Consider the following 23,187-nt stretch of genomic DNA (forward strand, 5'->3'; position numbering starts at 1 on the left):
ATCGTTCCGTATTTTATCTAACAGGTGGCATCCATAAGTCTAAATACTTCTGTTTCATTGCACAACCTTCAATGTTATGTAATAATTACGTAAAGTTCTGGCAAATTAGGCGGCCCAAATTGTTGTATATAAACTGACTCTGCGTGCAATCAACGCACAGAGAAGTGACACAATTTCACCTGGTTAATATTGCCTAATAACCTGGATTTCTTTTAACTAAATATACAGGTTTAAAAATATATACTTCTGTGTATTGATTTTAAGAAAGGCATTCATGTTTATGGTTAGGTACACATTGGAGCGACGATACCCACCGCATAGATTATATGCAACGCAGTGTAGTTAACTAGTGATTATGATTGATTGATTGTTTTCATAAGATAAGTTTCATGCTAGCTAGCAACTTACCTTGGCTTACTGCATTCGCGTAACAGGCTCCTCGTGGAGTGCAATGTAATCAGGTGATTAGAGCGTTGGACTAGTTAACTGTAAGGTTGCAAGATTGAATCCCTGAGCTGACAAGGTAAAAATCTGTCGTTCTGCCCATGAACGAGGCAGTTAACCCACCGTTCCTAGGCCATCATTGAAAGCAAGAATGTGTTCTTAACTGACTTGCCTAGTTAAATAAAGGTGGAAAAAATAAAATAATAATATTTAAAAAAATCTGCCAAATTGGTGTCCAAAAATACCGATTTCCGATTGTTATGAAAACTTTAAATCGGCGATTCCGCTTAATCGGTCGACCTCTAGTTTACACACATTAAATACAACTCCCAGTTTAAAACTACACCTCACTAAAGTCTTCGCTATGTGTATTTTAGGCATTCATTCAAATTGAAAGTCCAAATAATAGATACGGCCAACCATGAGTGTTTCCTGGATTTGGTAGGCTAACATACAGACCTAACATGCCCTTTAAACCCCATACCCAAACACCCTCTTCCGGACAGGGGGGCTTTCAGCTCTCTGCTGGGTTCCTGTCTTTGTGTGGAAGTGTGGTGTGGTTCCTCATACATAAACAAGAAAGACCTTATTCAACAGAATACACAAACCCCAAATGCCTTCAAGGAACTGTAAAATAACAATAGAGATGCAGAACCTGCTGGTTCCTAGTGTATTTCTTTACCAGGAAACCAGAGGGAGAGAATCAACTCAATTAACTCATTGGTCTTGGACAGCCTCTCTCTGAAGCGTTTGGACTCATAACTACTTAGTAGGGCTGGGTAATATATTGAATGAATTTGATGAATTCAAATGTATGTGTCGCGCGATATTCCAAAGGCCTGTATCGCAATAATGGTTTATTATGAGGCTTTACCGGTAGTACCCAATCACCCTGTGTTTGTTTGCAAGCACACAACGACAAGAGACCGGAGTCTTGTGAGTCACCCACCGGGTGATCTAGTTGCAGTGTGGAATTCACAAATGAATGTTTAGCAGCTAGATAGTGTATCATTATTAAGGTAACTGTCTAAAAGTTGCTAAATGCTCTGCAGCTGTGCATTTGGTTTGCTAAGAAGCTCGTTAGCTATCTTGCCGGTAAAAACAGATAATCCCCTCCTGGATAAAGAGCCTTTCTGTTTAGTATTAGTTTTGTGCAGCAAACTGTGAGTAGCATTTTTTTGTTACTTGTATAACTTTATGAGCTGGGATGATTATCCTGAAAATGGTTTCGGTCAGAGACTGTATAAAATGTTCACACTATGCTCATTAGCATTTAGTTAGCATTCCATATGGAATTTTGCTAACCTTTCGGATTACAAAAGCTCAGTGGGGTTTTACTGAATATCTCAGAGTCTTTCATGTGCCTTTTTGACAACTCCAGGCATGCTGTCATGTGTCTTTTTCTCTGGAGTGGCTTCTGTCTGGCCACTCTCCCATAAATCCCAGATTGGTGAAGTGATGTAGAGACTGTTGTCCTTCTGGTACGTTCTCCCATCACAGCCAAGAAACTACTGTATGAAGTTCAGTCAGAGTGGTCATTGGGTTCTTGGTCACCAGCCTGACCAAGGTCCTTCTTGCCTGGTTGCTCAGTTTGGTCATTATATAGAAATGTGTCTTTCTTTCTAAATCATGTCCAAACAATTGAATTGGCTACAAGTGGACTCCAATCAAGTTGTAGTGACATCTCAAGGACGATCAAAGGAAATCTGATACACCTGCGCTCAATTTGTGGTGTCATAGCAAGGGATGTGAATGCTTATGTAAATTAGACATTTCTTTATTTAATTTTTGACATATTTGCAAACATTTCTAAAAACATGTTTTCACTTTGTCATTATGGGGTATGGTGTGTAGATGGGTGATAAAAAATATTTAATCCATTATAAACTCAGGCTGTAAAATGTGGAATCTGTCAAGGGGTATGAATACTTTCTGAAGGCACTGTACATCACAAATTGCCCGTTTAAAAAAAAAAAAATGATATGCTTTTTAGGCCATATCACCCAGCCCTCATACTTAATTATGAGTCCATAACTCTATCCTCTGTTGACATGATAGACATCTCAGCCATAGCAGTGATGGCCAATCGTTCAATATTCATCCATGTTGATCTAGTCAGTGCCTGGTTTGGTGAGTGGTCAGCATGTATGGAGTCTCTCTGTGAGGAGTGAACAGTCTCTCTGTCTGTCTCTATATGGTCGTCTGAACGGGACCCAGTATCTCCATGCCAGCCTGGTATGAATGGGGCACTGTGGAGGCAGTGTGCCACACACACAACGGGCAGGCACACACACACACCCTGAGGGATGCAGAGAGAGGCTTCTTCTGAGAGGTCTATTGAAAACAATAGACAATTAAAAACAAACGAGTCTGAGCCACACTGTGGAAAAACACAAACCGGAAGTGAATTTTAACCATCGCCCATCTGTAATGCATTAGACATTAACAACAGTGTATTTAAATGAGTCGCAGACAGAGGCCCTGAGTCAAAAGGCCAGATTGTTCTGTTCTATTTTTCTCTCCTCACTCTGCCTCCCTGACTAGAATATATTCCTTAGAACCTCCAGCTACATCCAGGCTGTGACATATGGTTAGAGATGGCTGATATTCCCTATGGAGCCCTCCCTCCCTCGCTGGGCCCCGGGCAGGCACATGCTTTCCCTCACATTCCTCACACTCTTATTAGAGACTAGCTACAGTACTGCCTAATCACCACAAACATGCCACTATCGATCCAGAGTTAAGCCTACCATGTCCACGAGGGAGACAGAGACAGACAGACCCAGCCAATACAGGTGCATTCACTGTGTCTGTTCATGGAGAACGCCTGATTACAACTCACCCAGATCATCAGTAAACGTTCATGACCTTTCTGGGCCTACTAAACACGCTGGCCGTGTTAAAGTGTTGTTACAGTGTGCTAGGTCTTTCCTTACTGCAGTGTTCCTCTGAGGGAGGCCAGTGTGTGTTAGCACAGCTGGGATTCCTCTGGGCTATGAGCTCATATAGCCCATCATGCAGCTGAGAGCAGTATGGATCAATATCCATATCACGATCAATGGCATGATTTGACGAGATGACAATAAATACTACCATACGTTTATAACAATGGAAGTTTATGTGTGTGTGTGTATGGGAGTGAGGAAATGTGATAAGAATAGTTGATATGGCAGTGTGAGGGGGGTCCTGGGGGGGGGGGGCAGTGGACAGGGGGTGATTTGTGGGGTATTGACTGTCGATGGTGGGGGACTGGAGGGGATGAAACATCTGGAAGCTGAGAAAATCAAGACGGCCTTTTTCTAACACAGAGCCTTTGGAGAAGGCATTTTTCTCTCAGTGTTATCTGACCAACAACAAAACTGGGGCCTGTAAAATTCTGTCAATGTGTGTGTCTCTTGGTCAATCACTCTGATATGCCTCAGCAAATGCTGCAGACACCTTGGCGAAATGACAGAAAGTGCAGGCTCATCACAGCCATATGGAGACATTGGAACACCGAAATGACCATTTCCTGTATGAAATTTCACTAGCATTAGTTCTGGGGCACCTTTAGTTTTGACACCAAAGCTGTCATTTACATGCATAGTGGAGCACTTTTAGTGACAAAATATCTGTTTAAAATGGGAACGTTTTTATCCAAAAATTATGAATATGTCATCTACAGAGAGATGTATAGGACAGAGTGTCTGACAGGAATGCTAGACACCTTAGCATTCCTGTCATTCTATCCCTGGGAAGGTGGTGGGTGGTGCAGGCCACTGCTGAGCAGTGAGTGCATGGGTGATCTGGCAAGATGACCAAGATGAAGTAATTCAGAGAAAATAGAAGGAATGACAACATGTCGGTTGATGGAGTTGAACAGAAGCCATAATGCAGTCGACCAAACCAAATGTTTTTGCTTTTATAATGGCTCCCACTCGAGCATACAAGAGTGCACCACCCTGTCTCGATTCAAGTTCAATAGTCATGCTAACAATAAGAACAGGCTATTAAAGACAACACCCAGACCATTAACCCAGACAATTACAGAGAGAGCGAGAGAGAGAGAGTTCCCCAGGCCCCACGTTTCAAGCCAGAACACTGTTCTCACTCTCCTTACCAACCATTCCCAAATGACCTGTTCAGCTGAACCTCTTCCAGAAGAGGCTGGATGTCTAAGTTGGGGAAAACCACTGGGAGGACTAACCTGACTCACCAGTCTCAGTTTACTGTATCTAAGACAGATGAGATTGCTCAACTGCAATGACAACAGTAAAACCCCGCTCACCTGTCCGATGATGCTGTGACACACCACCACAGACCATGATGTTCCTGCTCAAATGAACCTCCAAATGAATCCCACTGGCTTCTTAAGCCTAGCATTCAGAGCAACATTTTACAGGCCTCTTTGAAGAAGTGTATCAAATGTGCCAGTTTTTCCAAAAATATTCCCTAGGCAAATCGTTTGTTATGTCATCATTTCTTCGACATAAACATGGATCACCCTCAAGGTGTTTTTCACATATCTATCCGTTCACCTCCTCTGAAGCTCTTTTCCACACCAAAATGGAACGCGCTTCCTCCTGGACACTGGAGATTGGCTAAATCAGTTTACCCATGTGTAACTGGCTGTGTTGTAAGCTTTATTTTGAAATAAAAAAAATTTGTATAAATAAATTCAACAACGCGAATCCGACCATCACCACTGGTGAGACAAAACCGTGACTTGTCGGTGAAGAGTCATTTTTGCCAGTCCTGTCTGGTCCAGCATTCAAGCCATATGGGTTTATGCCCATAGGCGACGTTGTTGTTTTTTTCTTTCCGGTGATGTCTGGTGAGGACCTGCCTTACAACAGGCCTACAAGCACTCAGAATATGCCAGCCTAGGACTCTCAGCCTATTGCGGACAGTCTGAGCACTGATGTAGGGATTGTGACCACCCGTTCCTCATGGGTGCAACTCAGGCAGTTGTTAGCCTCATCTGCCATCCTGTACCTGTCCCGCAGCAGTGTGATGCTCGGATGTACCGATCCTGTGCAGGTGTTGTTACACGTGGTCTGCCACTGCGAGGACGATCGGCTGTCCGTCATGTCTCCCTGTAGCGCTGTCTTAGGCTTCTCACAGTATGGACATTGCAATTTATTGTCCTGGCCACATCTGCAGTCCTCATGCCTCTTTGCAGCATGTCTAAGGCACATTCACGCAAATGAGCAGGGACCCTGGGCATCTTTCTTTTGATGATTTCCAGAGTCAGTAGAAAGGCCTCTTTAGTGTCATAAGTTTTCATAACTGTGACATTAATTGCCTACTGTCTGTGAGCTGTTAGTGTCTTAATGACCGTTCCACAGGTGCATGTTCATTTATTGTTTATGGTTCATTGAACAAGCATGGGAAATGGTGTTTAAACCCTTTACAATGAAGATCTGTGATATTCTTTGGATTTTTACGAATTTTCTTTGAACGACAGGGTCCTGAAAAGGGGACGTTTCTTTTTTTGCTGAGTTTGTTTGTTTCCTTTTTTTCAATCATAACTCAGCATCTCAATCGGTGCCCTTCAATCCAACCTAAACCACCGTGATGAACATTTACTCGAGGCTCTCATTGTGCCAGAGCTGCAACCCTTTACTGATAAGGCCTGTTCTTTGGAGGGAAATCTGGGTGTTGCTATTCAACCCCTCTCCTGGATGCATTCAAGGTCCTGATTTCCCTGATCAGTCAATGTTATTAGTCTATGAGGACAAATACCTGCAAGATGTTCTTCCTGTCATTTTTTGAGAAACCCCCCCAACAAAAGCAGCAATAATGTGTACTCCACAGCTGAAATAACCCCCGTTGTAAATAGCACACCAAGCCATTTCTGTCAGAGTTATTGAAGAATTCCATAACCAGCATGCAGGGCTAAACTCAGTTTGCTGACTGACCTCTTTGGTCCTCTTGCATGCTAAACTAACTGCCAAATTAGCTACAGTAGTATTCTCTTACTTTAGAGTTATCTCTCTGTCCTTCTCTCAAAGCAGTGCTTGTTATTTGTCATGGCAGCAGAAGGTTCCAGAGGTCTCTAAACCATTAACTTCAGATAACGTGTTTGTTATTTGTCATGGCAGCAGAAGGTTCCAGATGTCTCTAAACCATTAACTTCAGATAACGTGTTTGTTATTTGTCATGGCAGCAGAAGGTTCCAGATGTCTCTAAACCATTAACTTCAGATAAAGTGTTTGTTATTTGTCATGGCAGCAGAAGGTTCCAGATGTCTCTAAACCATTAACTTCAGATAAAGTGTTTGTTATTTGTCATGGCAGCAGAAGGTTCCAGATGTCTCTAAACCCTTAACTTCAGATAAAGTGTTTGTTATTTGTCATGGCAGCAGAAGGTTCCAGATGTCTCTAAACCATTAACTTCAGATAACGTGTTTGTTATTTGTCATGGCAGCAGAAGGTTCCAGATGTCTCTAAAACCATTAACTTCAGATAAAGTGTTTATTCGGATCCTAGCTTTAGGAACACATTGCTGACAGAACTGTTTGTCATACTGGTTGTATGTTGTTCTGTTCGCACTGTGGACAACACTTTTGTCAGTGTCAGGACTAGTCTTGAGACTAGTTAGACATCTTCTAGGACAGTGGTTCCCAACTCCAGCCGTTGAGTACACCCGACGGTACACATTTGTATTGTAGCCCTGGACAAGCACACCTGATTCAACTTGTCAACTAATCATCAAGCCCTCAATGAGTTGAATCAGGTGTTTATATTTCTGGGGCTACAACAAAAATGTGTGCTGTTGTGGGTACTCATGGACTGGAGTTGGGAACCACTGCTGTAGGGGAGCGCATAGTGACAAATGAAAACGGCCATTGCTTATCTGATGTAATGATAGAACGACAATGGTACCATCAGTTACATTTGTTACCTGTTCAGAACACTATAGGGCGGAGGTTAAAGAAACCCTCTCACTCACTTGAATCCTTTTCATGATTAATTTCAAATGGGAGTGGGTGAATTAGCAACTGGCTCCCGTTTCCTCCTCGTGGAACACACCGTCCCCAACCCCAGCCCCAAGAGACCGGCCAGGCTGGCGGTGCCCACACAACTTCTCCCTACAATGGAGGGTAAACGATCTCTCGCTCCACTCCTCCCTCCAGGCTTTAGTAGATGGGGACAATGGCCTCCTCCGTGCTAATGCACCTGTCCAAACCATACACCCCTACTAGTAGTGCGCGGATCAACTGTTTGTTCACTGGCACCCACCTGCAATTGCTAGTAAACCATCTACAACCGCCAGACTATATGTTCAAGAAAATATTTTTACGTGGCAGACTTAGATATTTTTTGTCCTGACTTAGATATGTTTCTGCATATAATTTCTGACATTTTGGTAGTCTATTTGTTATTCAACTTGCCTATAATTAGATACATGCAGCTTCTCTTCTGTCATTGTATGTTACCCTACAAGACTAAATAAACTCTTGCTCACCAGAATAATGCCATAAACGGATAGCATGACTGCTTCAATCTAGTTAACATCGGTAAAGTTCCCTGTGATCTCTGATTATTTCGTGGAGAAAAGACGTTTAGGGACCAAGGGACAATATGCAATAACTTAACAACAAAAAAATGGGAAAGATTGTTTGTGCAAAATCTCCAAGTGACATCGGTTTGACTGGTTGTAAGGAAATCGAAAGCTGTGAAATCGACCCAACATGCTGAAAAAAATCAATCATCTCTCCACTCCTGTTCCCAAGTCAAAAATTGTGCCTACATTTGTTGCATAATTTTACTGCAAGAAATTCTACAAGTAAGGCTATGTGAGAGGTTATAGACCTACAGTCAGTGTCCAGATTTCTGTTTCCATTTAACCCATCTGAACAGTAGGCTACTGTCACGCCTTGGTCATTGTATTTTGTGTTTTCGTTATATATTTCTTCAGGCCAGGGTGTGACATGGGTTTATTGTGTTGTCGTATTGGGGTTTTTGTAGGCATTGGGATTGTGGTTGATTAGGGGTGTGTCTAGTTTAGGCTTGGCTGCCTGAGGCGGTTCTCAATCAGAGTCAGGTGATTCTTGTTGTCTCTGATAGGGAATCGTATTTAGGTAGCCTGGGTTTCACTGTGTATTTCGTGGGTGATTGTTCCTGTCTCTGTGTAGTTTCACCAGACAGGCTGTATTAGGTTTTCACGTTCCGTTTGTTGTTTTTGTATTTATTAAGTTATTTAATGTATCGCCATTTGTTTCATTAAAGACATGAGTAACCACCACGCTGCATTTCGGTCCGACTCTCTTTCGACGAACGAACGCCGTTACAGCTACAGTTCCCTTGAAGTGCCATAGGCCTGTTTGAAGTCCCCGTTTTGTGACAAATTTGTATATCACCTCACAAACATCACACATAACATAGCTGGCAGCACTCCTATCATTCTCTTTTACCCCTTCACCAAATCTTTCCCAACCATTAATTTTCTGGCCCTCTCTTCTCTTCATTCTAAAGTCTCCATTTATCCGATTTACTCGTACTGAATCAAACTCCGACATTGGCCTTTTTGCTTCTGTGGATCGACATGAACCTTTTCAGTCAAATCCCAAAAGCATTTGGTGCACGTACAGTGCCTTGCAAAAGTATTCACTCCCCCTTTGCGTTTGTTCCTATTTTGTTGCATTACAACATGTAATTTAAATGGATTTTTACTTGGATTTCATGTAATGGACATATATAAAATAGTCAAAATTGGTGAAGTGAAATAAAAAAAATGACTTGAAAAATGACCACAACAAACCTGCCAAGAGAGCCCACCAAAACTCACGGACCAGGCAAGGAGAGCATTAATCAGAGAGGCAGCAAAGAGACCAAAGATAACCCTGAAGGATCTGCAAAGCTCCACAGCGGAGATTGGATTATCTGTCCATAGGACCACTTTATGCCATACACTCCACAGAGCTGGGTTTTACGGAAGAGTGGCCAGAAAAAAAGCCATTGCTTAAAGAAAGAAATAAGCAAAAACATTTAGTGTTCGCCAAAAGGCATGTGGGAGACTCCCCAAACATATGGAAGAAGGTACTCTGGTCAGATGAGACTAAAATTGAGCTTTTCGGCCATCAAGGAAAACACTATGTCTAGTGCAAACCCAACACCTCTCATTACCCCGAGAACATCATGCTGTGGGGATGTTTTTCACCAGCAGGGACTGGGAAACAGGTCGGAATTGAAGGAATGACAGTTGGAGCTAAATACAGGGAAAGTCTTGAGGGAAACCTGTTTCAGTTTTTTCCAGAGATTTGAGCCTGGGAAGGAGGTTCACCTTCCAGCAGGACAATGACCCTAAGCATACTGCTAAAGCAACACTCGAGTGGTTTAAGGGGAAACATTTACATGTCTTGGTATGGCCTAGTCAAAGCCCAGACCTCAATCCAATTGAGAATCTGTTGTATGACTTAAAAATTAATGTACACCAGCGGAACCCATCCAAGCTGGAGCAGTTTTTCCTTAAAGAATGGGCAAAATTCCCAGTGGCTAGATGTGCCAAGCTTATAGAGACATACCCCAAGAGACTTGCAGCTGTAACTGCTGCAAAAGTATTGACTTGGGGGGGGGGTGAATAGTTATGCACGCTCAAGTTTTCAGTTTGTTTGTCTTATTTCTGGTTTGTTTCACAATAAAGAAAATATTTTGCTTCCTCAAAGTGGTAGGCATGTTGTGTAAATCAAATTATTCAAATCCCCCCCACAAATCCATTTTAATTGCAGGTCACAAGGCAACAAAATAGGAAAAATGCCAAGGTTGGTGAATACTTTCGCAAGCCACTGTACAGTTAGGCCTTGAAGCTCAGGCTGATGCACTAATGCCAGATAGCTTAAGATAATGAAAGAAACACATCAATGTAGCCTATAGATTTAAATTGCACAAAATGTATACATTTATGGATTTTTAAGGTATTGTTTTGTCTTTATTCAATCTGCCCTTCATCCACACAATATTTGATGACTCTAAACCCACCCACCCCGCAGATATAACTGCAGGGACTGCAGTTATGAGTCAACCCCTGCATCACTAACCCCTACACCTCAACCAGCAGCCCAGTCCAGGCTGGAGGAAAGACAGGGGCCAAGGGGAGGTGAGCCCCACCCTCTCCAGAGGTGTTTCCTGAGGATATCCTCCCACAGCTCTGAGAGAAGCATCTGCCAGCACTGCCTGGCCCCTGACGCCAACAATAAGAGCCTGGATTGGGAGGGGTAGATCTGAGCTGATCTGGCCATTCTAGGCTCAAATGCGGCTAACCTAGGTTGGATGTGGCTATACTAGGCTGAGGCTGACACAGACTACACAATGCAACATGGGAGGAGGAAAAGCTCTTTGAACAAATAGAGGTTTCTGTTAAGTTGACCATATGTTGTCACATATACAATCGAGAGTTCTAAAATAGATGTGGGCTGAGGGGGCTCACTCTAATAAAACACATCAAAGGCTGAGTAACAGGAAAAGGGCATTCAGCATATGTGAAGTGTGAACTAGCCCTTGAGATGGAGACAAAACACACTCATACTGTAATGAGATCTGAACAACTTTACACTCCTAAAAGATACTCCTTTCTCAACTCATAAAATGTGTTCTTGATGCTTAACTGTGAGTCAAACATCCATGCAGATTGGGATGAAAGAGCTCTTTGAGACTGGCTGCCTGGGAGGACTGTCAGCTGTCCAGATATGTGATCAAATTAGAGGCTGACGCAGAATGCAGCATAATCACTGTTTGAACAAAGTGCTATGCCAGCTAAAACAACATGGTATGAACTCAGACACCATTTGCAGTGGGAGGTATTAAAGGTGTACTAAATTGTGTGCGATGTGCTGTTGAGAAGTGGTACTTCCACATATCCACCCATACACTGTTACGCCCTGACCTTAGAGATACTTTTATTTCTCTGTTTTTGGTTAGGTCAGGGTGTGATTAGGGTGGGCATTCTAGGTTTTCTGTTTATTTGTTGTTTTTTGCCATGTGTGGTTCCCAATCAGAGGCAGCTGTCTATCGTTGTCTCTGATTGGGGATCATATATAAGTTGATATTTTCCGTTTGGGTTTTGTGGCAAGTTATTTTCTGTTTAGCTGTTTTGTTGCCTGACAGAACTGTGCACTTTTGTTTTTTCTACTTTGTTATTTTGTTGCGGTGTTCAGTTAATAAAAAATCATGAACGCCCACCACGCTTCACCTTGGTCTCCTTCTTCAACCCACGAGAGCCGTTATATACACACCTGCGTCCATACAGAGTCACATTGTGGAAATGTTATACATGGCCTTTTACACTATTTTGGAAAGCTACAAGACTAACAACACCCATCATACAAAACATTTTAAGATCCGATTTGAGGAGACCAAATTGGATAAGTTCCAGACCACTAACCCTGTTCAAGCAGCAGTATTGCCAATGTACCCATAATGTTAAAGCTATATACCCCATAACAGCCCCAGACTGTTAATTGAATTAGGGCTGTGTATACCCGGTTGCAACCACAAACAAATGACTGGCTCACTGAGGTATTCACATGAAAAACGTTCCAAGAAGTGGTTTAACCTCAGCCAGGGGGGCTCCAAGCAATAACACCAAAGGCAGCATGACACACAGGACCATATCCCTCTGAGCTTTAGTTAACTTTGATGAATGAATCACCTTGTCATTTAAACAAATATATATATTTAACCTTTATTTAACTAGGCAAGTACGTTAAGAACAAATTCTTATTTCATTACACAGTCATTGATAGGTTTAGGATCAATTATAATTCAATTAATTTATTCAATTCAATTCACTTCCTGGTCATTAGCCTACTGTATCCGAGCCTCTCTATTGCAGTTAAAACTGCACCGAGTGACAAATAAACTGCAGTGGTGGACATGTCATATGACCAAATTACCTAGATTAGATTTATATCAGGGGGGGGTGCATACTTTACATTGTGTCAACTCCAACCAGTTGCTGTACATACTAATCTGTAACAGCAGATGTTTTAATAGGCCCAGGCACCAGCTAACTCAAAAGGGCATTCTTATGTAGGGCCCCAGAGACAAAGGCCATAGAAAATCCTTACATACTAATAACAAACTAAATATAGCATGGCCATTTTGCTGCCAAAATGATTGGGAATCAATTGTGTTGAGGCCCATTGAACTGTACATGTTTCGTAAAGATTGGGGATTGAATATATTGTTGGCCCTGTAATAACTTTCAGAGAAATACTGAGTGAAACACCACAGATTTCAAATGGTGTGTTTCCAGTCAGTTACAGCCTGTTTTTCTAGATTGCAGATGGCGTGTTTCCAGTCAGTTACAGCCTGTTTTTCTAGATTTCAGATGGCGTGTTTCCAGTCAGTTACAGACTGTTTTTCTAGAAAATTGGTCACCAACCTTTTTTGAATCATGATCACTTTCGCAGTCTAAAAGAAAGCCGAGATATATATTTTTAAGCATGACTTTTAAAAGGTTACACTTTCAGAGAAATACTGAGTGAAACACCACAGATTTCAAATAAAAACAGTTCTGTAGGAATGAGGTTTGTAGTAAGCCCAATACATTATCACAGCATATTGTCTGGCCTGCCAATATTGTTATTCTCAGACCAAATTATATTTAAAAAGTCGAGCTTTGATAACAAAATAGGTCAGTTGGTGTAGCACTTGCGAAGAACAGCTGAGCATAAACTGAAATAATTTGCAAATAATTTGCTTTTATGTTTTCCTACTGACAGTACCTTCATCTGATGGGTCATGCTGCTTTCAAGACAACAGGGAACTCGGTGAAAAAAACTAGGTCAAGTCATGACGTCAGTGACCTTTAGGTCGGAAAGTCGGAGCTCAAGAAAGATGACAGAGTTTCCGTCTTAGAAGTCTGTCACGAACCGGCTCAAAGCCCATAACAAACATGGAGATAACGTGGAGATAAGGAATAACAAAAATAGATTTATTAACTGAGGTAACCTACATACAATTAACAATGGTGTGTGTATTCAGTCATCAGTAGTGTAAGTGAGTGGTTGCATGTATATAGGTGATAATGAGGAGTGTTGAAAGATGCCAAAGCAATCAAACAAAATCAATGCAGTGTGTCAGCACTGCTTGGCAGGTAGGCTAGTGGTTAGGGTGTTGGGCCAGTAACCGTAAAGGTTGACTTGCCTAGTTAAATAAAAGTTACATTTCTTTTTTAAATCAACAAAAATAAACACTGCTCAAAGAAATTAAGGGAACACTAAAATAACACATCCTAGATCTGAATGAATGAAATATTGTTATTAAATACTTTTTTCTTTACATAGTTGAATGTGCCGACAACAAAATCACACAAAAATGATCAATGGAAATCAAATGTATCAACCCATGGAGGTCTGGATTTGGAGTCACACTTAAAATTAAAGTGGAAAACCACACTACAGGCTGATCCAACTATGATGTAATGTCCTTAAAACAAGTCAAAATTAGGCTCAGTAGTGTGTGTGGCCTCCAAGTGCCTGTATGACCTCCCTACAATGCCTGGGCATGCTCCTGATGAGGTGGCGGATGGTCTCCTGAGGGATCTCCTCCCGGACCTGGACTAAAGCATCCGCCAACTCCTGGACAGTCTGTTGGTGGATGGAGCAAGACATGATGTCCCACATATGCTCAATTGGATTCAGGTGTTGGGAACGGGCGGGCCAGTCCATAGTATCAATGCCTTCCTCTTGCAGGAACTACTGACACACTCCAGCCACATGAGGTCTAGCATTGTCTTGCATTAGGAGGAACCCAGGGCCAACCGCACCAGCATATAGTCTCACAAGTTGTCTGAGGATCTCATCTCGTTACCTAATGGCAGTCAGGCTACCTCTGGCGAGCACATGGAGGGCTGTGCGGCCCCAAAGAAATGCCACCCCACACCATGACTGACCCACCGCCAAACCGGTCATGCTGGAGGATGTTGCAGGCAGCAGAATGTTCTCCACGGCATCTCCAGACCCTGTCACGTCTGTCACATGTGCTCAGTGTGAACCTGCTTTCATCTGTGAAGAGCACAGGGCGCCAGTGGTGAATTTGCCAATCTTGGTGTTCTCTGGCAAATGCCAAACGTCCTGCACGGTGTTGGGCTGTAAGCACAACCCCTACCTGTGGACGGCGGGCCCTCATACCACCCTCATGGAGTCTGTTTCTGACCGTTTGAGCAGAAACATGCACATTTGTGGCCTGTGGAGGTCATTTTGCAGGGCTCTGGCAGTGCTCCTCCTGCTCCTCCTTGCACAAAGGCGGAGGTAGCGGTCCTGCTGTTGGGTTGTTGCCCTCCTATGGCCTCCTCCACATCTCCTGATGTACTGGCCTGTCTCCTGTACTGGCCTGTCACCGCCAGCATTCAAAAGTGACAAAAACATCAGCCAGGAAGCATAGGAACTGAGAAGTGGTCTGTAGTCACCACCTGCAGAGCCACTCCTTTATTGGGGGTGTCTTGCTAATTGCCTATAATTTCCACCTGATGTCTATTCCATTTGCGCAACAGCATGTGAAATGTATTGTCAATCAGTGTTGCTTCTTAAGTGTACAGTTTGATTTCACAGAAGTGTGATTGACTTGGAGTTACATTGTGTTGTTTAAGTGTTCCCTTTATTTTTTTGAGCAGTGTATATTCAAAGTAGCCACCCTTTGCCTTGATGACAGCTTTGCACACTCTTGGCATTCTCTCAACCAGCTTCATAAGGTAATCACCTGGAACGCATTTCAAGTAACAGGTGTGCCTTGTTAAAAGTACATTTGTGGAATTTCTTTCCTTCTTAATGCATTTGAGCCAATCAGTTGTGTTGTGACAAGGTAGGCGTGGTATACAGAAGATAGACCAATTTGGTAAAATACCAAGTCCATATATTGGCAAGAACAGCTTAAATAAGCAAAGAGAAACGACAGTCAATCACTACTTTCAAACATGAAGGTCAGTCTATCCGCAAAATTTCAAGAACTTTGAAAGTTTCTTCAAGTGCAGTTGCAAAAACCATCAAGCGCTATGATGAAACTAGCTCTCATGAGGACCGCCACAGAAAAGGAAGTCCCAGAGTTACCTCTACTGCAGAGGATAAGTCCATTAGAGTTAACTGGACCTCAGAATGCAGCCCAAATAAATGCTTCACAGAGTTGAAGTAACACTTGTTTAACACTTTTTTGGTTACTAAATGATTCCATATGTGTTTTTTCATAGTTTTGATGTCTTCACTATTATTCTACGATGTAGAAAATAGTAAAAAATAAAGGAAAAAACTTGAACGAGTAGGTGTGTCCAAACTTTTGACTGGTACTCCATATATATGTTTTATATTCTAACGGTTATTGACTGGCCAACTACAGTCATCCAAAATTCAATGACCGTCACAGCCCTAATAGTGACCAGTGTGAAAAACATCAATCAGATGTGCCTCTGTTCTGTGACATCATAATTAGTGATGCACCGATATGACATTTTTGGCCAAAACCGATATCCGATACTTTCCTTGCCAAAAAAAAAAAAAAACGATACCGATAATCGATATTAAACATTTTAGTGGCCTTTTAACCTGTTACTCCTACCCCCTACTTTTTCGAACATTTCAGCGCCCTGCTACTCATGCTAGGAATATAGTATATGCATATGATTAGTATGTGTGGATAGAAAACACTCAGACGTTTATAAAACTGGTTAAATCACGGCTGTGACTATAACAGAACGTGCATTTCATCGAAAAGTGCAGGAAAGTCTGATCACTGAAAATGGGAAAATATATCCATGCGACACTTCAACCCATTGTTAAACGTGAACCACATTAAATGGGGCCGAGGTTGCAATACCTACAGCTTCCACACGATGTCAACAGTCTTGTCATTTGCCTACGATTTGTTTCTTGGTCAAACAGACACAAGGCAGCGCAGTTCTTCCGGTCTACGACCGGATATTTTGGTTGAGATTTACCCGGACATTATTTCCAGACGTACAGCTATAGAATATACATCGCCTCGTGATCAATTTGATCGCTTATTAACGTTTACGAATACCTAAAGTTGCATTACAAAAGTATTTCGAAGTGTTTTGTGAAAGTTTATCGTCAACTTTTTTAATTAAAAAAAATGACGTTGTGTTATAAAACGATATTTTTTTTCCTTGATCAGTCTTCATAGATCGATATCTAGGCTATATATGGACCAATTTAATCGAAAAAAATACCCAATAGTGATGTTTATGGGACATCTAGGAGTGCCAACAAAGAAGATGGTCAAAGGTAATGAATGTTTTATATTTTATTTGTGCGTTTTGTGTAGCGCCGACTATGCTAATTATTTTGTTTACGTCCCCTGCGGGTCTTTTGGGGTGTTACATGCTATCAGATAATAGCTTCTCATGCTTTCGCCGAAAAGCATTTTAAAAATCTAACTTGTTGCCTGGATTCACAACGAGTGTAGCTTTAATTCAGTACCCTGCATGTGTATTTTAATGAACGTTTGCGTTTTAACGAGTGCTATTAGCATTTAGCATAGCGCATTTGCATTTCCAGATGTCTAGATGGGACGCCTGCGTGTCGGGTAGGAGCAAGAGGTTAAGCATTCTACTACAGTTAAATAGTTAACACACACACACATGGACGCAGCGGTCTAAGGCACTGCATCTCAGTGCAAGAGGCGTCACTACAGTCCGTGATTGGGAGTCCCATAGAGCGGCGCGCAATTGGCCCAGCGTCGTCCGGGTTTGGGGGGGGTAGGCCGTCATTGTAAATAAGAATTTGTTCTTAACTGTCTTGTCTAGTTAAATAAAGGTTACACACACACACACCCCACACTGAACAAAAAGTTATTTGGTTGGCAATTACGTATGTCCCCATTACCTGTAAAACATAATCAAAACCTATTTCTTTCACTTACTTTTGTGCTGTTTCGTTGTTCATTTGTTCAGTCGTTTCATTCTCAAACAGGATTTCTCTGGAGCACCGTTTGGATCTTTTCTTGTCAAAAAATATTCTATTTAACACTATTAGACGTGTCAAATAACACTATTTGACGTGTCAAATAAGCTCGTTGACCAATCAGGACTTGAATATGACTGCACGTCACATAATAATTTAACGCGCTCATACATTTTCTACGTAGTTATTACATATTGATTCCACTATCACTTGTATTTCATATGTTGCAACGATTCATCAATACGTATGCTATGATGCTGGTAAAGTTGTCTCGCGCAAATACAGTGCTGGTCATAAAAAAAGCTAGCTAACTCATGGATGAAACAATGTTTTTCCCCAACTACATAGCAAAACGACATAATATGTTTCAGTAGCAATAGTTAGCTAGCTAACTATATAGCTAGGTGTCATCATCTAAAATAACCCTAATTTATAAGACAGTTCTTATTTGATTAATGGTGGTCGGACCCATCTATGTGAAGCTAGCCACTAAGGATTAGCCACAATAGTGGACTTTGCAGTTAGCCTTCAAAATAAAAGTAATGCATAATTATATTATTTGTATTCATTTGCATCACTGTCAATGACATACTTTTATTTTGAAGGCAAACCGCAAATTCCACTATTGTGCCTAATCCTTATTGCGGCAAGCTTCACAACACATAACCCGGTACGGTCGAGCCTCATTAGTCAGATGAAGCTAGCTGGCTGCTTACAACGTTAGCTTTGGGCAACAGGGTTAAGTTGCTGGCTAGATATTTATTTTCATGAACTGAAATTCAATTTCAATAGGAGAACAACAAGTGGCAACCTAGCTAATACTTACTCACAAGGAATCCTAAATAATTTCTAAGAATAATGAAAATGACTGTAGTTTTTACTGGTCACTGTTTTCAGGCTGGTTGTATTGGTGCTAGCTAGGCACCAAGCTAAAGCTAGCTACACCAGAAGTTGCGGTCGAACAAATTATGCTTTATTACCAACACGGTATTGTAAACACATCGTTCATGGCCGGTGTTTGCTCGTTTGCTGACTTTTTTGTACAGCTTTGACAGTGCTACTGTATTTTCTTTTTTGACATGCAAAGACTCAACTACCGTGTAACTCCGGTAGGGCAACATCGGAAAAATAGCGCACTTGGTAGTGTTAACCGGTGCTCGACCAGTCGGCAAAAGCCAACATCACCCACGCCCGAGAACCGTTGATTGTCAAGGGCAATGAATTCCATTATCTTGGCTTTAATGGATTTCGCCTGTTTTACTCTTTCAAATGACTGCTCGATCCACACAGCAGACATTGTGGGCAAGGTTAGGAATGCTGTGTTGCGCAACATTTTACGTGGCGTCATATAGGTATGCAAGGCAGCTTTGACATCGGTTTTGCACATCAGGCATTAAATACGACATCGGCCGATACCGATGTTGGCATTTTTAGCTAATATTGGCCGATTCCGTTATTTTAATTTTACCTTTATTTTACTAGGCAAGTCAGTTAAGAACAAATTCTTATTTTCAATGATGACCTAGGAACAGTGGGTTAACTGCCTGTTCGGGGCAGAACGACAGCTCGGGGATTCGAACTTGCAACCTTTCGGTTACTAGTCCAACGCTCTAACCACTAGGCTACCCTGCCGCCCCACATATGTTCACCGATATATTGTGCAGCCCTAATCATAATCATAATGACATTATTGGTGCTAAAACATCCATTAAAAGACCACAAGCCCCAGTCTCAGGTATTCTAAGGGAGGATGTGGCTTGCAGTCACCTATGGAGGAGGTGTCACACTAGTGTTTCTGTGTGTGTGTGTGTGTGTGTGTGTGTGTGTGTGTGTGTGTGTGTGTGTGTGTGTGTGTGTGTGTGTGTGTGTGTGTGTGTGTGTGTGTGTGTGTGTGTGTGTGTGTGTGTGTGTGTGTGTGTGTGTGTGTGTGTGTGTGTGTGTGTGTGTGTGTGTGTGTGTGTGTGTGTTCCATCTGCAGGCAGGAGAAAAACATCAAAGAGCACTGCTAGACATTTGCCTCCAAAGTACTACATCTGGTAAAATCGCCTGGCTGGAGTCCCAGGTCTCCCACCCCGAGTCAGAGGCCAGAAGACACTTTCATCAATTACACACACCCCACACAAAGAAACACACACACACCTCTGTCTCTATCTTCAGTGCTAGGCCCTTTCACACTCCATTCACATATACTGAGCCAGACGAGACCAAATTAACAATACCAAATGAATACGTTGATTTTCAAACGACACACCATTCACACTGGGAAAAGACCAAAACACATTTGCTCTACTGATCAATCAGATCCAATGACCCACACACGTCAAGATGGCTGTGTCACCCTGGCCCCTATAACAAAAAACATGAGGCAAAGGTGACTATGTAGATGAGCGTGACCTTTTCCATATCTTAATTGCAGGATTTGCCATGCACTTTAGGTAGATGTAGATTGGTAATAGGCCTATGTGGACTACGATTGCTAGACATCAAAGTGATATTGTAGTCAAAAGAGTGCCAATTCTTATTCCAACGTGCTTGAAGGTCCGCACTGATAACGGACTAACAAGAAAAACTTACAATTACATATTTTCAGTCCTGAAATGTGACAATTTGATTTGAGAAATGCTAGCCAACAGCTAACAGCTAGCCAACGTCTACTGAATAGAACCCAACAACCCGGTCGCATTCACAGGTAGTATCACATTTTCATTTCATTACAGTACAACGGTTTGATTTGTTTGATCGTAGCTAGCTACATAGCTAGCTACATAGTCTTTGTTTCTAGTCTAGACCGATTTCCTAGGTTAGCTAGCCAGCTATTGTCGTTCTTTTAACTCAACGTAACGTAAACAACACTGCTAGCTAGCCAGCTAGCCCCCGAACAGCAGCACTGTAGAAATTATTACACTCAACGAACGACTTGATTAGTGTAGTGTCAACAACGCAGCTACTGCCAGCTAGCCTACTTTAGCAGTACTGTATCATTTAATCATTTTAGTCAATAAGATTCTTGCTACGTGCTTAACTTTCTGAACATTCGAGACGTGTAGTCCGCTTGTCATTCCAATTTCCTTGCATTAGCGTAGCCTTTTCTGTAGCCTGTCAACTATGTGTCTGTCTATCCCTGTTCTCTCCTCTCTGCACAGACCATACAAACGCTCCACACCGCGTGGCCGCGACCACCTAACCTGGTGGTCCCAGCGCGTACGACCCACGTGGAGTTCCAGGTCTCTGGTAGCCTCTGGAACTGCCAATCTGCGGCCAACAAGGCAGAGTTCATCTCAGCCTATGCCTCCCTCCAGTCCCTTGACTTCTTGGCACTGACGGAAACATGGATCACCACAGATAACACTGCTACTCCTACTGCTCTCTCCTCGTCCGCCCACGTGATGAGCTTCTGGTCAGCGGGGTGGTGGCACCGGGATCCTCATCTCTCCCAAGTGGTCTTTCTCTCTTTCTCCCCTTACCCATCTGTCTATTGCCTCCTTTGAATTCCATGCTGTCACAGTTACCAGCCCTTTCAAGCTTAACATCCTTATCATTTATCGCCCTCCAGGTTCCCTCGGAGAGTTCATCAATGAGCTTGATGCCTTGATAAGCTCCTTTCCTGAGGACGGCTCACCTCTCACAGTTCTGGGCGACTTTAACCTCCCCACGTCTACCTTTGACTCATTCCTCTCTGCCTCCTTCTTTCCACTCCTCTCCTCTTTTGACCTCACCCTCTCACCTTCCCCCCTACTCACAAGGCAGGCAATACGCTTGACCTCATCTTTACTAGATGCTGTTCTTCCACTAACCTCATTGCAACTCCCCTCCAAGTCTCCGACCACTACCTTGTATCCTTTTCCCTCTCGCTCTCATCCAACACTTCCCACACTGCCCCTACTCGGATGGTATCGCGCCGTCCCAACCTTCGCTCTCTCTCCCCGCTACTCTCTCCTCTTCCATCCTATCTTCTCTTCCCTCTGCTCAAACTTTCTCCAACCTATCTCCTGATTCTGCCTCCTCAACCCTCCTCTCCTCCCTTACTGCATCCTTTGACTCCCTATGTCCCCTATCCTCCAGGCCGGCTCGGTCCTCCCCTCCCGCTCCGTGGCTCGACGACTCATTGCGAGCTCACAGAACAGGGCTCCGGGCAGCCGAGCGGAAATGGAGGAAAACTCCTCCCTGCGGACCTGGCATCCTTTCACTCCCTCCTCTCTACATTTTCCTCCTCTGTCTCTGCTGCTAAAGCCACTTTCTACCACTCTAAATTCCAAGCATCTGCCTCTAACCCTAGGAAGCTCTTTGCCACCTTCTCCTCCCTCCTGAATCCTCCCCCCCCTCCCTCCTCCCCTCTCTGCAGATGATCAACCATTTTGAAAAGAAGGTCGATGACATCCGATCCTCGTTTGCTAAGTCAACGACACTGCTGGTTCTGCCCACACTGCCCTACCCTATGCTCTGACCTCTTTCTCCCCTCTCTCTCCAGATGAAATCTCGCGTCTTGTGACGGCCGGCCGCCCAACAACCTGCCCGCTTGACCCTATCCCCTCCTCTCTTCTCCAGACCATTTCCGGAGACCTTCTCCCTTACCTCACCTCGCTCATCAACTCATCCCTGACCGCTGGCTACGTCCCTCCCGTCTTCAAGAGAGCGAGAGTTGCACCCCTTCTGAAAAAACCTACACTCGATCCCTCCGATGTCAACAACTACAGACCAGTATCCCTTCTCTCTTTTCTCTCCAAAACTCTTGAGCGTGCCGAAGCTCTACGCTATCTCTCTCAGAATGACCTTCTTGATCCAAATCAGTCAGGTTTCAAGACTAGTCATTCAACTGAGACTGCTCTTCTCTGTATCACGGAGGCGCTCCGCACTGCTAAAGCTAACTCTCTCCTCTGCTCTCATCCTTCTAGACCTATCGGCTGCCTTCGATACTGTGAACCATCAGATCCTCCTCTCCACCCTCTCCGAGTTGGGCATCTCCGGCGCGGCCCACGCTTGGATTGCGTCCTACCTGACAGGTCGCTCCTACCAGGTGGCGTGGCGAGAACACCACGCGCTCTCACCACTGGTGTCCCCCAGGGCTCTGTTCTAGGCCCTCTCTTATTCTCGCTATACACCAAGTCACTTGGCTCTGTCATAACCTCACATGGTCTCTCCTATCATTGCTATGCAGACGACACACAATTAATCTTCTCCTTTCCCCTTCTGATGACCAGGTGGCATCGCATCTCTGCATGTCTGGCAGACATACAGTGTGGATGACGGATTAGCTGAACCTCAAAAAGCTCCTCTTCCTCCCGGGGAAGGACTGTTCCATGATCTCGCCATCACGGTTGACAACTCCATTGTGTCCTCCTCCCAGAGCGCTAAGAACCTTGGCGTGATCCTGGACAACACCCTGGCGTTCTCAACTAACATCAAGGCGGTGTCCCGTTCCTGTAGGTTCATGCTCTACAACATCCGCAGAGTACGACCCTGCCTCACACAGGAAGCGGCGCAGGTCCTAATCCAGGCACTTGTCATCTCCCGTCTTGATTAACTCGCTGTTGGCTGGGCTCCCTGCCTGTGCCATTAAACCCCTACAACTCATCCAGAACGCCGCAGCCCGTCTGGTGTTCAACCTTCCCAATCACCCCGCTGCTCTCTCCACTGGCTTCCAGTTGAAGCTCGCAACAAGACCATGGTGCTCGCCTACGGAGCTGTGCACCTCAGTACCTCCAGGCTCTGATCAGGCCCTACACCCAAACAAGGGCACTGCGTTCATCCACCTCTGGCCGTCGCCTCCCTACCACTGAGGAAGTACAGGTCAGCCCAGTCAAAACTGTTCGCTGCTCTGGCCCCCAATGGTGGAACAAACTCCCTCA

General features: G+C 43.5%; 1 protein-coding gene across 5 annotated transcripts in view; it reads right to left on the reverse strand.

Moving 5' to 3' along the window:
* Window positions 1–23,187, reverse strand: part of LOC118398374 (SAM and SH3 domain-containing protein 1) — a 328,711-nt gene that overhangs the window by 71,388 nt on the left and 234,136 nt on the right. The window lies entirely within an intron of this gene.

The sequence above is a fragment of the Oncorhynchus keta genome, chromosome 19, assembly GCF_023373465.1.
Source record: "Oncorhynchus keta strain PuntledgeMale-10-30-2019 chromosome 19, Oket_V2, whole genome shotgun sequence".
In the NCBI taxonomy this organism is placed as follows: domain Eukaryota; kingdom Metazoa; phylum Chordata; class Actinopteri; order Salmoniformes; family Salmonidae; genus Oncorhynchus; species Oncorhynchus keta.